Source organism: Heptranchias perlo, unplaced genomic scaffold (genome assembly GCF_035084215.1).
Source record: "Heptranchias perlo isolate sHepPer1 unplaced genomic scaffold, sHepPer1.hap1 HAP1_SCAFFOLD_60, whole genome shotgun sequence".
Lineage (NCBI taxonomy): Eukaryota > Metazoa > Chordata > Chondrichthyes > Hexanchiformes > Hexanchidae > Heptranchias > Heptranchias perlo.
In genome coordinates, this window is record NW_027139623.1 from 4,735,355 (window position 1) to 4,748,469 (window position 13,115).

Here is a 13,115-nt window from a genome sequence, read left to right on the forward strand (position 1 = left end):
GCTCTTGGAGCTCACAGTGCTGGTTTTCTTCGGCAGCAGCACGGCCTGGATATTAGGCAGCACCCCGCCCTGAGCGATGGTCACCCGTCCCAGCAGCTTGTTGAGCTCCTCGTCGTTGCGGATGGCCAGCTGCAGGTGTCTGGGGATGATGCGGGTCTTCTTGTTGTCCCGGGCCGCGTTGCCGGCCAGCTCGAGGATTTCAGCCGTCAGATACTCGAGCACAGCAGCCAGATAGACCGGGGCTCCGGCACCCACACGTTCAGCGTAGTTCCCCTTTCGCAGGTGCCTGTGAACACGGCCCACAGGGAACTGCAGTCCGGCCCGGGATGAGCGAGACTTGGCCTTGGCCCGAGCTTTACCGCCGGTTTTTCCTCTTCCAGACATTTCCACAATCTCACAAACACTTTCACAAAGAATGAAGAATGATTTCCATATTTACCCTTCTTATAGACTGAAAGGTCATCTGATTGGTTGTTCTTTAATACACCTCATTTGCCTATTTCATTAACCAATCAGATAGCTGGGAATCAGAAGAGGGCGGGATTTACCGGCCTCAACGGTCAGACCAGGAATTTGATGAATTTCAAAAAGCCCGCCAATTTCAGTGTAGTAAAGGACCGGATTTCGATCAATGTCGCCCTGAGCACAAGATTTTAAACCCGTTCTTTTTATCTTGTCTCATTCAGCGCTACCCGTCACCAATCGCTGGCGCCGTTTTAAAATCTGCTTTAAATTATAGCTCATTCTATCATCGCTTTCAAACTGTATCGTTCGGGACAAAAATCCCATTCACAGCATTCCGTGAAGGGACACATTTCAATTTAGTCTTTATAAAAGTGACACGTTATGGATTGGTCCCTTCTCACAGGGCCGGGAGTGCTTCTGTGAAAAGACGGACCCGGACGGAGCTCTCATTCTGCCCCTGTTCCGCTGTGTTTCTGCAAGGGGTGGGTTGCTGTTAATGTGAGGATTTTCACATCAGCGAGGAAACATTCGGAGATTGGATTCTTACATTTAAATGAAACACGAAGGGAGTGGGAGAGGATAGAATAGTAACGCTTTAAGAGCGAAGCAAAGGGGAAGGAGCGGATCAGTTTATGGGTCAGGGATTTCAACGGGGCAGTTACAGTATCACTTCATTATAAGATTGGAATAATATTACAGTATTAAAATAATCCGAATAATTTAGGAAATGCAGCTCCTTCAGAGAGGTTGTGGGTGGCTCTTAAAAGAGCCGTTGTTTTTTTCAGTACATTGTGGAGTTTTACTTGGAGCTGGTGTACTTGGTCACCGCCTTTGTCCCTTCCGACACGGCGTGCTTGGCCAGTTCCCCGGGCAGCAGCAGGCGCACGGCGGTCTGGATCTCCCGGGAGCTGATGGTCGCCCGTTTATTATAATGGGCCAGGCGGGAAGCCTCACCCGCGATGCGCTCGAAAATATCGTTCACAAAGGAGTTCATGATGCTCATGGCCTTGGAGGAGATGCCGGTGTCGGGGTGAACCTGCTTCATCACTTTGTAGACGTAGATGGAGTAACTCTCCTTCCTCGACTTTCTCCGCTTCTTGCCGCCCTTGGCTGGTGCTTTACTCAAGGTTTTCTTGGCGCCCTTCTTGGGAGCTGCTTTCTTGTCCTCAGGCATTTTCAAACTCAATTTCAGACCCAGAAATGACCCAAATCCGCTCCGAGCTCGGATTAAATAGGCAGCCCCACAGCCCTATGGTAATGAGGGATGGGGGAAGGCAATGATTGTGATTGGACGATTGGGCGTGAGGACACAAAACATTTACTTTCACTCTCTGATTGGTTTCTTCAGATATCCAATCAGATTTAATACCTGCCACCAATCACAAACACGCTCACACTGCACATTGTCCGGTTTCAGCAATTTGTTCCGAACTGTTGCAGTTCTGCTTCCGGCCAGTAGATGTCCCCAAACCCCGGGTCATTGAAGTTTACAGATGAGAGAGGGACAGAAGATAAACTCATTCTTCACATTATATTGCACGGGTGGGGTTTGGAGAAACTGGGAATGGAGAACATTTTGTTGGACCAAACATGAGTTGGAATGCTGTATTAAATGCTTGTAATTAATTTTGGGGGTATAGCCTAAACTGAGGAAGAATGCAACAAAATACAAGAAGATTTAATAAGCTTGCTGAAAGGCGGAGGAAATGGACATTTAGTTACCAAATAGAGAGTTGTGAGGTGGTGCATTTTGCTCGGGGGAATAAGGAGGCCAAACACTGCTTGGAAAATAAGAGTCTAAATGGTGTAGAAGAGCAAAGTGATTTAGGGGTACAGATTGACAAATCATTAAAAGTAGCAACACAGGTTGATGAGGCCACAGAAAGCAAACACAGCACTGGGGTTTATTTCTAGAGGAATAGAATTGATAAGCAGATAAGTTATGGTGAACTGTAATTTAAACTGTCAAACCTTCTGCCAAACTGTTAAACCTTCCCTTTCTGAAATCCATGCTGACTATTCTTTATTATATTTTCGGTTTCTAGATGTTTTTCTATTGCTTCATTGAGTAAAAGATTCCATGATCATTCCTACCACCGACCTTTAGTTAACTGGTCTATAGTTCCCTGGAATTGTTCTATCTCCTGTTTTAAATTATAAGAATCACATTAACTGTCATCCAGTCCTCTGGCACTATTCCTTTTTGTGATGATTTTTTCTATATATGTAACAGTGCCTCTGCTATCTTTTCCCTTGCTTCATTTAATATGTGCAGATGCAATCCATCTGGACCAGGAGTTTAACCACCCTTTCTAACTTAAATGTCTTGATATATTTATTGACCTCTTCCTCTAATATCATGTTCACCCTGTTAATCTCCCGGGTAAATACTGAGGAAAAGTAATCATTCAATATTTCTGGCATTTCACTGACGTTACCACTGAGTTTATTTTGTGCATCCCTTTGTGGCACTGAAGCTATTCTGATTTTCCTTGTTTTATTTATGCATCTGTAGAATAATTTACTGTTTCTTTTGATATTCCTTGATAATTTAATTTCGTAGTTCCTCTTTGCTTCCCCAATTGTTCTTGTGAAATCTTCCTGACCGTTTCCTATTCTCTGTTGTCATCCTCTTATTTAATATTTATGAATGAGAAATTCCACCAGCTTGTTGTGTCTGTTCAGGGGCTGGTGTTTGGGAAATATTTATTGTCTGTGATTAAAGTACCAGAAACTCAAAACCCAAACTCCACAGAAACACTCCATTTCTCCCTCTGAGTGAACTAAGGCGCTATAATGGTGAGTATAGCTGCCTTCCAAACAGTTAATTCCAACAGGTTTGAATCCCAGTTCGCTTAATTCAGAAACACCAAGACTGGAACCGAATTTGATGATGTTCAGAGGGATCGTGCTTCCAAAACATAAACGGGTGTAATTTATATTAAAAAATACTTTTAAAGCTCATTTATTTCCCCCATAATGTTGAATTTAACTCTGTCCCTTTGTATTATTATTTCCCCTGATCTGTACTGTGGATATTGGACACAATTGTCCGGATTCAGTGAAATTAATTGATTTTCTGAAGTTTTTCCCTCTGCTGATTCCCGTTCCTTATTTAAATTATGTCGGATTAATCTTTCTGATCTGTAGAAGGGTCATAGTCCTGACCCGTTAACCCGAGCTTCCCTTCTCCACAGATGCTGCCGGACCTGCTGAGTCTTTCCAGCATTTTTGGTATTTTTTTCTCTCTATTTTATCCCTTTCACCTTTGACGGTCGCCATTAAAACTTCCAGCTTTATGCTCAGTTTTTATTTCTGTTTCAGTTCGGTTTATTTGTATTAATCTAAATCGTGTCCTGAGAAATCAGACAGAAATATTGCGCAATGTCGAGTGAAATATAATGGGGCAAATTCACAACTATCGAATGAGTGAAACAAAAACTTTATTCTGAATCAATTGTCTTAATATTTCACTGTCAAAATATGAAAAAATACGAGAGTAGAAGTTACAGAGAGAAACTATTTCCTCACATTGCACTTTGTCCTGAATCTGTCACAACGACAGACAATGTGAATTTGTTCCACTCTGTTACAGTTCTCACTTCCGGCCAGTAGATGTCAGACTGTATATTCATTCTTTATCTGTCAGTCTCCAGTACTGTCTCTGAGTTTGAGATTAATTCTCTCTCTTCAGTCTCTGGTACTGTGTGTGAGTGTGAAATTCATAATATATCTGTCAGTCTCCAGTACTGTATGTGAGTGTGGGATTTACTCTGTATCTGTCAGTCTCCGGTACTGTGTGTGATTGTGGGAATAATTCTGAATTTGTCAGTCTCTGGTACTCTGTGTGAATTTAGGATTAACTCTGTATCTGTCAGACTCAGGTACTGTGTGTGAGTGTGAGATTCATAATATATCTGTCACTCACCAGTACTGTATGTGAGTTTGGGATTTACTCTGTATCTGTCAGTCTCCGGTACTGTATGTGAGTGTGGGATTTACTCTGTATCTGTCAGTCTCTGGTACTGTGTGTGATTGTGGGAATAATTCTGAATTTGTCAGTCTCTGGTACTCTGTGTGAATTTAGGATTAACTCTGTATCTGTCAGACTCAGGTACTGTGTGTGAGTGTGAGATTCATAATATATCTGTCAGTCTCCGGTACTTTATGTGAGTGTGGGATTTACTCTGTATCTGTCAGACTCTGGTGCTGCCTGTGAGTGTGGGATTCATTCTGCGACAGTCAGTCTCTGGTATTATATCTCAGCGTAGGATTCATTCTGTAACTCAATCTCTGGGACAAAGTGCAAGTCTGGATTCGTTCTGTATTTTTATTTTAGTTTGCAGTATGTTGCATGAAACTGTGTCTTTAATGCATGGTCCTTTGTCTAGCGTTAATTTGTAATTATGGATACACTTTTGGATTTTGTTTTAATCAAACAATGTTTGTGAGTTTTGATGTAGGATTATATCTTAATTTCTGTGAATACTATTTTAAATGATAATGTACATTTCAATACCTTACTGTGAAATTATTGGACGGGTATTTATTGTGTAGCTCAGTCTGGGCTAGTGGAATTGATACTTTATCTTTCAAGCTGACACTGTGTGATTTTTGGACTGGTATTTAATGTGTAGTTCAGTCTGCATTAATGGGATTGATACTGTATCTTTCAGTCTGACACTGTGTGCTGTATTTGGACTTGTGTGTAAGGAATAACTCAGTCTGCAATAATGGTATTGATGCCGTACCTTTCAGCATGAGTTGATCTGATTATTGGACTGGTTTGCAATGTGTAGCTTAGTCAACATGAATAGGATTGATACTGTATCTTTCAGTACGATAATGTATTCGAATGTTGGACCATATATAATATGAAGCTCAATCTGCACTAATGGAATTGATACTGTATCTTTCAATCTGACACTGAGATTTTTGGGCTGGTGTCTGTTGTGTAGCTCAGTCTGCACAAATGGAATTCAAACTGCATCTTTCAGCATGACCCTGAATGTGATTTCTGGACTGGTATCTAATGTGCAGCTCAGTCTGCACTAATGGGATTGATACTGTATCTTTCAGTCAGATACTGTGTGAGATTTGTATACTGGTATGTAACGTGTGGGTCAGTCTGTTCTAATCAAATCGAAACAGTATCTTTCAATCTGACACAGAGATTTTTAGACTGGTATGTGATGTGTAGCTCAGTCTGCATTAATGGAATTGATACTGTTTCTTTCAATCTGATACTGTATGAGAATTTTGGACTTGTATCTAATGTGCAACACAGTCTCCGGTAAAGGAATTGAAACTGTACATTTCATTCAGACACTATGAGATTTTTGGACATAGATGTGATTCAAATATGGGCAACATCTGAACTGATATCTAATTTATATCTTAGTGTCCAATATTGTCATGAATACTGCATCTTTAAGCTCATAATGTGTGAGTTGTGGGCTGGTATTTAATTTGAATCTTGGAGTACACTATTGGAATTCATTCTGTATCTATCGATCAGTACCATGTGTCAGTTCTATCTGGTATTTAATTTGTAGCTAAGGCTGAACTAATGTGAGATTGACACAGTGCCTTTCAATCTGATACTGGGTGTGATTTTGGACTGGGAATTATTTATCTACCGGTCATCGGTACTGAGTTGTTGTGAAATGGAAATTCCGTCTGTCTCTCCTGCTCTGTTTGACTGTTGGATTGGGATCAGTGTGGGATTAAATATTTCTGCTTGTCTGAGAATGTGGGAGTGATGACCTGTCTGTGTCTCTGTGCTCTGTGAGTGATAATATACATACTGTGTGTGAGAAGGAGCTGGCTGCACTGTTCCTTGTGCCTCGAGTGGAGGAAACATCACACTGATTCCGGGTCCTTCAAGGATTTGCCTCTGGAAGAAAAAGTATCTCTTGTAATTCAAGAACAGGTGAGGTAGAAAATACAAAAGTGATCAATTGAATCTCTCTGTTAATAATCATTGTAATAACCACAAATGAAAACCAGCGATACAAACAGTGTCAGTGTCTGACTGCACTGCAGTACTGCAGCACTCAGCTTCTGCACACCAGGTGTGTTGGGCTGTTTTACAACAATTTAGTGACATCCAAACACGGCCCACCCCCTGCACTGATCCATCAATGGGACGACCCGATGGGGCGGGGAGCTTTGCACATATCAGATTTCTAATCCCCTCTCCCTTGGGATGAACCATTCAACCGAAACAAAACAGCCGCTGTTTAAAATGTGTCCTTCAAACTTCTCACATGATGCCTGCAATAGATGCTCTTTGTATAACACCCCACATCCTTACTGTCCGGCTCTGTTTACTGTTCAATAACAAACAAGAAATGTTAATGGGCGGGTTTAAAAAAAAATCAGATTTGATACCTGCCACAAATCACAAACACGCTCACACTGCACATTGTCCGGTTTCAGCAATTTGTTCCGAACTGTTGCAGTTCTGCTTCCGGCCAGTAGATGTCCCCAAACCCCGGGTCATTGAAGTTTACAGATGAGAGAGGGACAGAAGATAAACTCATTCTTCACATTATATTGCACGGGTGGGATTTAGAAAAACTGGGAATGGAGACGAGCTGTAAGTACATTTTGTTGGACCAAACACTACTTGTAATGCTGTGTTAAATTCTGTAATTGATTGAGGGGATACTGTCTATACTGAGGAAGACTGGGACAAAATCAGCTTGCAGAACGGCCGTGTAAATGGCCATTGAATTTCAATATAGAAAGGTGTGAGATGGTGCATTTCGCTGGGGGGAATAAGGAGGCCACATGCTGCTTGGAAAATAAGAGTCTAAATGGGGTAGAGGAGCAATGTAAATCATCCTGAGAAATCAGAGACAAACACTGTGCAATATACAGTGAAATATAATGGGGCAAATTCACAACTATCGAATGAGTGAAACAAAAACTTGATTATGAATCAATTGTCTTCATTTTTCACCGTCAAAAAGTGCAAAAATACGAGAGTAAAAGTTACAGACAGAAACTTTCCTCACATTGCACATTGTCCTGTTTCTGCAACCATGACAGATCATGTGAATTTGTTCCCTCATTACAGTTGTCGATTACCGCCAGTAGAGGTCAGTCTCTGGTACTGTATATGAGAGTGGGATTTATTCTGTATCTGTCAGTCATTGTTACTGAGTGTGAGCATGGGGTATATTCTGCAACTGTCAGTCTCCAGGTACTATATATAATTGATGCATTCATTCTGTATCTGTCAGTCTCTGGTACTGTATATGAGACTGGGATTTATTCTGTATCTGTCAGTCATTGTTACTGAGTGTGAGCATGGGGTATATTCTGCATCTGTCAGTCTCCAGGTACTATATATAATTGATGCATTCATTCTGTATCTGTCAGTCTCTGGTACTGTCTGTTGTGGGATACATTCTGTATCTGCCATTCTCTGCTACTTTATCTCAGTTTGGGATTCAATCTGTAATTCAGTCTCTGAGACAATGTGCAAGTCAGGATTCATTCTGTATTCTTATTTCAATTTGCAGTATCGTATTTGATACTGTATCTTTAACACTTTAAATTATATACAGTTCTTCATCGAGCATTTAGTTTGTTAATGTGGATACATTTTCGATTTTCCTTAATCAAACGACGTGTGTGAGTTTTGGAGTAGTATTACATCTTAATCTCTGAACTCGATTGTGAATGATAATGTACCTTTCAATCTGTTCACAGTGAAATTACTGGACTGGTATGTAATGTGTATTTCATTCTGCAATAATTCTGTATCTGAGTCTAACACTGTAGGTGATTTTTGGACTGGTATGTAATATGTAGCTCATCCTGCACTAAAGGAATTGATACTGTATCTATCAGTCTGATACTGTGTGAAATTTTTGGACTGATGAGTAACATACAGATCAGTCTGTGTTAATGGAATTGATATTGTATCTTTGAGTCTGATACGGGATGAGATTCTTGGACTGCTATATAATGTGTGGCTCAGTCTGCACTAATTGAATCGATTCTGTATCTTTCAGTCTAAAATTGTATGAGATTGTTGGACTGATATATAATGTTGAGCTCAGGCGGTGCTAATAGAATTTAAATTATATCTTCCAGTCTGGTCATTTGTGAATTTTGGACTCGTATGTAATGTATAGCTCAGTCTGTACCAATGGTATTGATAATGTTTATTTCAGTATCACACGAGTATTTACCAATATATCTAATATGTAGCTCAGTCTGCACCAATAGAATTGATACTGTATCTTTCAATCTGCCACAATGAGATCTTTGGACTGGTCTGTAAAGTGTAACTCAGTCTGTAGTAATGTGACTGTGACATTCATATTGTATCTGTAGTCTCCAGTACAGTCTGTGAGTGTGGGATTCATTCTGTGTCTGTCAGTCTCTGTTACTGTGTGTGTGTGGGATTCATTCTGTATCTGTCAGTCTCTGGTACTGTGTGTGAGTGTGGGATTCATTCTGTGTCTGTCAGTCTCTGGTACTGTGTGTGAGTGTGGGATTCATTCTGTATCTGTCAGTCTCAGCTCTGTGTTTGAGTGTGGGATTCATTCTGTATCTGTCAGTCTCTGCTCTGTGTGTGAGTGTGGGATTCATTCTGTATCTGCAGGTATCAGGCACTGTGTGTGAGTGTGGGATTCATTCTGTATCTGTCAGTCTCTGCTCCCGTGTGTGAGTGTGGGAATCAATCCGTATCTGTCAGTCTCAGGTACTGTGAGTGAGTGTGGGATTCATTCCGTATCTGTCAGTCTCTGCTCCTGTGTGTGAGTGTGGGATTCATTATCTGTCAGTCTCTGGTACCGTGTGTGAGTGTGGGATTCATTCTGGATCTGCCATTCTCTGCTACATTATCTGAGTGTGGGATTCATTCTGTAATTCAGTCTCTGAGACAATGTGCAAGTCTGAATTCATTCTGTATTCTTATTTCAGTTTACAGTATCGAATTTGAAACTGTATCTTTAATACTTTAATTTATATACAGTTCTTCATCTCGTGTTTAATTTGTAAATATAGATACACTTTTCGATTTTCTTTAATCAAACATGTGTGAGCTTTGGAGTAGTATTACATTTTTATCATTCACAATAGAGTTAAGAGATTATGTACCTTTCAATCTGTTCACAGTGAAATTATTGGATTGGTATGTAATGTTTAGCTCAGTCTGCAATAATGGGATTAATTCTGTATCTCAATCTGTTATTGTATGAGATTTTTGTGAGAATCCCTACGTGGTCAGTTTTCAGTAAAATATTAAAATGCCTACGTGGCAAAGAAGCAGAATGCAAAATGGTTAGAAAGGGTTAATTAGTTAGTAACTGAGATTGATACAAGTGGCCTGGCCCTCCTGCTGGGCCATATGTTTGCTTAGTCAGCAGGTTTGCATGGTCTTATCAATGATAGGTCTTTGATGTGAGTCAAGGACTGGTCTGAATGTCTCCATGTTTATGGCAGATCAATATAGGGAACGAGCTTAGCCAAAGTTGAAAGACATTCCAGGTTGGGAGATAAGGAACAGAAGGAACAGGGAAGAACATTCCAAGTTGGAAAGTGAGGAAGTTATCCCCTTTGATGTCTAACAGCAGCATGATCAGCACATGGACGATTTATGATTGGCCGGAAATAATGTAACCTCGCATGGCAACCTATGCCCGGCTTATGATTGGTGTTGACCCTCGTTAAGTATGTTCCAACCCTATTCATCTGTACAAAAACGTGTGGATTTCTGTATGTTTTTGTTCTTGCTCTGCCAGCATAGAGGGACTCTATCAGGAGTCCAAATCAATGCTGCAGACTAAGAACCCTGCTATTAAAGATGTGTTGAACTTTAAAATGTATTCGACTTCAGTTATTACTGAACCAGACTGAGGGGAAAGAATCCGGATCGTCATATGCACTGGTATGTAATATGTAGCTCAGCCTGCACTAAAGGAATTAATACTGTATCTATCAGTCTGACACTGTATGAGATTTTTGGACTGGAATGAGATGTGTAGCTCAGTCTTCAATAATGGAAGTGATAGTGAATCTTTCGATCTGATATTCTCTGTGATTTTTGGACTGGTGAGTAACATGGAGCTCAGTACGTGCTATGGAATTGATATTGTATCTTTGAGTCTGATAGGGTATGAGATGCTTGGACTGCTATATTATGTGTGGCTCAGTCTGCACTGATGGAATTGATAATGCATCTTTCAGTCTAATATTGTATGGGATTTTCAGTCCGGTATGTAATGTACAGGTCAGGCAGTGCTAACAGAATTGATACGGTATCTTCCAGTCTGATCATTTATGAGGTTTTTGGACTCGTATGTAATGTGTAGCTCAGTCTGAAACAATGGTATTGATAATGTTTATTTCAGTATAATACTCTATGAGTATTTACTAATATATCTAATATGTAGCTCAGTCTGCACTAATGGAATTTATACTATATCTTTCAATCTGACACAATGATATCTTTGAACTGGTATGTAAAATGTAACTCAGTCTGTAGTAGTGTGATTGTGAGATTCATTCTGTGACTGTCAGTTCCTGATTCTCTTTGTGACTGTGGGATTCATTCTGTATCTGTCAGCATCTGGTACTGGTTGTGAGTGAGGGATTCATTCTGTATTGGTCAGTCTCTGGTACTGTATGTGAGTGTTGGATTCTTTCTGCATCTGTCAGTCTCTGGTGCTTTATGAGAGTATGGGATGAACTCATATCTGTCAGTCCTTGGTATTGTATGTGAGTGTGGGATGAACTCAGTATCTGTCAGTCCTTGGTACTGTCAGCCCGTTTGGGATTCATTCTGTTTCTGTCATCTCTGGTTCCATACTTGAGTGTGGGATTCACTCTGTGTCTGGCAACCTCTAGTACTGTATGTGTGCTTGGGATTCCTTCTGCATCTGTCAGTCTCTGGTACGGTATGTGAGTGGGAGATTCATTCTGTGTTTGTGTGTCTCTGTACTGTATCTGAGTGTGAGATTCATTCTGTATCTGTCCATCATTATTCTCTCAGATTACATTATGGTATTCAATACTGTAGCTTTAATATCTTAATGTTAAAGTAGTTTTTCTCATTATTTAATTGGTAAATATGGATACACTTTAGGATTTGATGCTGGAGGTTTTAATCAGATAATTTGTATGATTTTGGACTACTATTAAATCTGTATCTCTGTCAGTGTTGTTGTGAATGATAATATATCTTTCAACCTGATATGGTGACATTTTTGAATTGGTATATAATGTGTAGATCAGTCTGCACTGAAGGAATTGATACTGCATCTTTAAGTTTTATTATAAGATTTTTGGACTCGTGTGTAATGTGTGCTCACAGAATTGATACTTTATCTTTAAATCTCATACTATGAGTTTATTATAAACTGGTATCTAATGTGTTTCTCAGGTTACAGTCACAGCATTTCTCAATCTGATACTGCACATGAGTTTTGGACTTGCAATTTGTATTCGAATGGTACACAATTCGAATGGATACTTCATGTATTAAACTCACGTGTGTGTGTGAGAGAGTTTTGGGCTAGAATACAATTGGAATCTTGGGGTATCTGGGATTTAATTCATGGCTAAAGTTGTCCTTTGTTGAAATTGACAATCTGAAAGCATGACTTTGGACTGGGATTTTTGTATCCAGCTGTCAGCGGGACTGAGTGAGGGGGAAATGGAACAGTGTCTGCCTCACCTGCTCTGTTTGACTGTTGGATTGAAAATGTGTCTCTGGAACTTGGGATCAGTGTGGGACTGAATACTTCTGCTGTCTGAGACTGTGGAACTGATGATCTGTCTGTATCTCTGTGCTCTGTGAGTGATAATGTACTTACTGTGCGTGAGAAGGAGCTGGCTGCAATGTTCCTTTGCCTCGGATGGAGGAAACTTCACTTTCATTCTGGCTCCTTCACGGGTTTGCCTGTAGAAAGAAACATATATCTTGTAACGCAAGAACAGGTGAGGTAGAAAATACAGAAGTGATCAGTTCAATATCCATGTTAATAATTATTTTGAATATCCACAAATGAAAACCAGTGATACAAACGGTGTCAGTGTCTGACTCCACTGCAGTACTGCAGCACTCAGCTTCTGCACACCAGGTGTGTTGGGCGATTTTAAAACAATTTCGTGACCTCGAGACACAACTCAACTCCTGCACTGATCCATGAGTGGGACTACCCGATGCGGCAGGGACCTTTGTCCAGGTCAGGTTTCTAATCCCCTCTCCCATGGGACTAACCGTTCAACTGAAAGCAAACAGAAGCTATTTAAAATGTGTCCTTCACACTTCTCACCTGGTGCCTGCAATAGATGCTCTTTGTATAACTCCCCACATCCTGACTGTCCGGCTCTGTTTCCACTCTTCACTGTCCAATAACAATAAACAGCGTGAGACTGGAACTAAACCAGGAACATTCACTGCTGGTTTGGGGAGAGAAAGCAGCAATGATTTTAAATAGCAGGTTCTTCCCATTCTGTCTCCCTTACCCTGGACACACCCTGGACACACACAGCCCGAGAATGACCTCTCCCTTCCCCCGCTCACTCCATGTTCCGGGACCAGTTCCTGATCCACTCCGCCTCTTACAAAGAGCCCCCGGACTCCCCCTGACCTTCCCCCGGACTCAATGCCGATCTCTGAGCCC

At 40.7% G+C, this 13,115-nt stretch overlaps 1 long non-coding RNA gene across 1 annotated transcript; it reads right to left on the minus strand.

Moving 5' to 3' along the window:
- Window positions 1-5,833: 5,833 nt before the first annotated feature.
- On the minus strand, window positions 5,834-12,833 carry LOC137316827 (uncharacterized). The gene is made up of 3 exons (XR_010961620.1): window positions 12,765-12,833; window positions 12,303-12,388; window positions 5,834-6,361 (listed from the first exon to the last, which is right to left on the minus strand). It is a non-coding gene; the product is annotated as an uncharacterized lncRNA (long non-coding RNA).
- Between the last annotated feature and the right edge of the window lie 282 nt (window positions 12,834-13,115).